Source organism: Macrobrachium nipponense, chromosome 2 (assembly GCF_015104395.2).
Source record: "Macrobrachium nipponense isolate FS-2020 chromosome 2, ASM1510439v2, whole genome shotgun sequence".
Classification (NCBI taxonomy): domain Eukaryota; kingdom Metazoa; phylum Arthropoda; class Malacostraca; order Decapoda; family Palaemonidae; genus Macrobrachium; species Macrobrachium nipponense.
In genome coordinates, this window is record NC_087201.1 from 10,112,996 (window position 1) to 10,117,699 (window position 4,704).

Below are 4,704 nucleotides of genomic sequence, written 5' to 3' on the forward strand. Positions count from 1 at the left end.
ATATAACCCTCATTTCTTTAACTTTTCAACTTTTCTAACTAACACATTTCCCTTTTTATGGGCCAGAGTTCGGCGGGGGTCCAGGAGGAGTAATGGGCAATTAACTCTCTTTAGACGCTTGTTGCCAGACGGGGAGCTGAAGAGGCTTAGTTAGTTACACCGTTTCTAACAAATAGAACCTGGGTGGTCCTTAGCATATTCTACAGGGTGTAGAATATGCCATTACAAGCATTTATAGTTCAGAATGGTACTGGGACTTTATGGACACCCTGTATAATGGTAGCTAAAAAAAAAATGTTTCTGTAAATTGAATTGCATTTACGAAAGAAAACACTTCAAGGGTGTAGTATTATGTTCATTTATTCCAGACGTCATGGAAATTTAATAAATGAAACTGCATTCATTTCGGACACCCGAGATCCTTGCCTCAAGTCCCTGAAGTTTATATTAGTGTATGTGGAAACTAATTCTCTCTCTCTCTCTCTCTCTCTCTCTCTCTCTCTCTCTCTCTCTCTCTCTCGATGGTGGAACTGCAGTTCATCTTTTATCCTTTCTCTCTCAGACCGAAGAAAGTTTTTCCCCGATGTCTACACTGAACTGACCAACCCTTTCTTTTGTGGGAAGAAACGCAGGCAAAAATTACAATACAACTTAACTTCTCTTCAACGACAGTTCCACAAACAGTTAAACTCACTCTAAACGAGCGCACCTGAGAATCTACCAACACATGAGGTCACAACAGCGAAGGAGTAATTAGTTGTATTATTATAAAAGCTGCAAACATCAACGTCACCGGCGAGATGAAGCTTCCCTTGAAACCTGTAAACTTTGAAAGTGTTGCTCAACATTCCATTAGATATTTTTTAGGACTGAGGATGAACCATGGAGGGGTTCGAAGCTTTGTAAGGTGTTTTAATATTATACACGAATTCTTAACTTTTTTATTATTATTATTATTGTGGACCCCTTAGAACAATATATAGTACTCTCGTGATAGAGAGTTTTTTCCTAACCATTCAAATAGATATCCTACTTTGGCATCTAATACACAAGTGTAATTCCTGCGTACGCTCAATACCTGGCAAAGGGTTTACTTTAGATACATTCCAATATTCGTGACGTGGCTTCATTATTTTAATTCTGTAGCAAAATGTATATGCAAAAATAACATTCAATTCTTGTGCAAATACTATACATCATAGGAAATTGCTGTTGTTTCCGTGTTACTAGGTGGGACTTTATTTAGGACGCCGAATAGAATAAAAAACATTACTTTGCAAGCAATTCCGGGTGTCAGTACTATCGGTAACATGTTACCAATAATTAACGGCAGCATTTATTGCGACATTAAACTTAATTATGATTTTTGATTTTTGGACAATGAGGAATAGATATATTATCAGAATATTTGCTCTGTAATAATATTTGTTATATAATTTCAGCATTGAAAATAAGAGATTTTCGTCAATGTTTCTCGAGTGTTGTATCTGGGTTAACTTAATGTCTAGGACATTTGGGTTTTCAGTTTACTCATCATAAAGTTATTTTCAGTAAACAATTGAAATATTGTGAGTGAGTCTCTTCACGTCGCTCATTCAGTTTTCTTAGTCGACGTCAGTGGTTTTCAACCTTTTCCTCCCTATGTACCCTTTCGGGTATTTGTAATATAAGTAATGTGCCCCTCTTCACTTTGTATAACGTGGAAAACAAAACCAACTCAGGAAAATTGTACAGAGGGGAAGTAAGTACATAACTCTCCTGACATAACAAATAATATTGTAAACATAAAGAATTCCGTAACAAAATAAAGACAATCTTTTATGATTATTTACCTCTGGGTATGCAGTATATTTTCAAGGTTATGGTACTAAGCTGCAAAAACAAAATACATTATTATTACATCAGCTGCAAAGGGAGTTGATGAAATGGCTGAAATTGTTTTTCATTAACTATCCTAGTTGGCCGAGGAGCAGTGTTTGCTAAGAGACATTGAAGGTCAGCATCTAACATTCATTCCAGTACCATGGGGGGCGCGTACCCGCCGACAGACCCTTGGCGTATCCCCTGGGGTACGCGTACCATAGGTTGAAAACCCTTTGTCTATGTAATATATGCTTTCCTACCCTCCCTGGGTTGTGAGTTATCTTCATACAGGGCTCAGACAATCCAAGCTTATTTGTTTCATGGCTTCCTAAATAAGGATATTTAACTATTTTTGTGAACCGTGAACCTTTAGTTCTTCAGGAGATTGCTATGAAGGTTCAGAGCATTCTAGTTACTTACTAAAGAATGCTTAATCAGCAATAATGGATGAGATTGCTTCACAAGTAAATTTTACAAACTATGAAAAAGTACCTTTTTATTTTCTTCCAAATGAAAAGCCAGCCAAGACTTTTGAGTACAGTTGGTGTTAATGCATAAAAAAAACTTTTTACAAAATGCTGCTGTTATCCACTATCATTCCAAAGAAACATCTAAGTAATCTATGAACGCAAGCATGCGTATATTGCTGTTTTAATCATTACCTTAATTATAATAAAGTGTGGACCTTATCTAAGAGCACACTATGTGTATTTAGCGTTTTTGTACTTTCAAATGCTGAAAAGTGCCGGGTGCATCCCTTGAAAATGGCAGGACACCACATCATAAAAACTGACCATAGAATCTTCTTGAAAAGGATCTCATTATGTTTCCCTCACCAAAAAGAACCATCGAATGCTTCAACTAACCTGACCTAACCTAGGGGGGCCTGGCACAAAAACTGGGGCTGGTGCAATACTATGAGACATCTCGGAGTTTGCCTGACGCTGAGGGAATTTAAAGAGAAATGTAGCAACAGCTGTTATTCCGCAGAGTCGAGTCAGCTCTCCCTCTGCCGACGATAATTCAGTTGGCCTTATGTCAACTTGGGTTCTTGCTCCTAGGGTACCGTTTGAAGTATATGCCACAATGAAAAAAAATTTTCCCTCAGTCACTGCCAAAGACATGAGTCCTTACAATTCTACAATCGGAACAAGAGCAGTCCAGCAAAGTCAGGTTTGATTGTTGAAAGCATTAACTTTCGGTTTCTTACATCACGCCAGAGATTTGCATTTGCAACTTTATATATAAGATATATAATATATATATATATATATATATATATATATATACATATGTGTGTGTGTGTGTGTGTATGTATATATATATATATATATATATATATATATATATATATCTATATATATATATAAGAATCTATGTATATAGTATATATAAGAATCTATGTATATATATATATATATATATATATATATATATATATATCTATAAGAATATATTATATATATATATATATATATATATATATATATATATATATATATATATCATTTGTTTATTTACATAATATATAAAGTCATGAGTGTTTTATGGCCGTGGCAGAGACTGACATCGGATTTAGTTTTCTGTAAAAGAAAACTCTTGAGATGGCTAGCCCATTGGTCTGTCCGTCCGCACTTTTTCTATCCGCCATCAGATCTCAAAGCTACAGAGGCTAGAGGGCTGCAAATTGGGATGTTGATCATCCACCTCCACCCATCAAACATACCAAATTGCAGCCCTCTAGCCTCAGTAGGTTTGATTTTATTCAAGGTTAAAGTTAACCTTGACCGTGCATCCGGCAACGCAACGACACAGGCCACCACGGCCCGCTGAGAGTTTCATGGGCCACGGCTCATACAGCTTTATACCGTCACCACCGAAAGATAGATCTATTTCGGTGGTGGTGGGGTGTGTGTGTGTCTCAGAGTGAATGTCTGATTTTGTGTTCGTTCATACGAGGTGTCACACATAAAATTACAATATTACAATTTGGAAAGTACAAACACCATTCTGACCATTCATTATACAAAACTGGACATTTTGAATAAATAAGCCGGTATACTGCACATCGGCACAAATACTGAATCTAAACCGTCCTGCTAGGAAGGCCAGAGCGAACAGCTCTCCCATAAATACATCTCTCACGATTCTCACTTTACATTTTACAAACGCAGTTATATTCAGCAATCTCTGGCTGGCAGAAAAATTCAGAAGGAAAGGACAAAACACGTTTCAACACAGCTGAAAAAAAATCGTCAAGGAAAGGAGGCGAGGGTGGGGGGGGGGGAGGGGGGGGGGGGGGGGGGGGGGGGGGGGGGGGGGGGGGGGGGGGGTTTGGGTGGTCAATCTGTTCCCTGCAATCCACAGATCTCACGAAATGTTAAACGTGACGTTTTATGATCTTTCAAGTTCAGCTTCATGTAAACTTGTTGCTCATGGAAATACCTCTTTGCGTAATGAGCTTTAACACTAGTTGATTAACGTTTTTCGCTTACTCGGGGAGTAAGCCTACAAACTATTTTGTTGTTGTTGTTGTCGTTGTTTGTTGGAGTTTAGAGGGTTAGAGAGCCCAATGATTAAGATGCAGGGGCCTAAGCTAAGATATTTGTGAATTTATTTATTAAATGAAAAAGTAAAAAAAATAAATAATGTTTCATGTTAAACAGTACAGGAAAATTATTTCCAAGAAAATATATGGATATATATTATTTTAATGGTGCCACAAGGCATCTATTTTACTTAAGATTTTATCACACTTTTATTTATGTTAAAAGTTGGTAAAGTAATTTATACTTGAGGGTGAAACTCTTGCACGCGTCCCAAGTGAGCTGGATGTCTGAT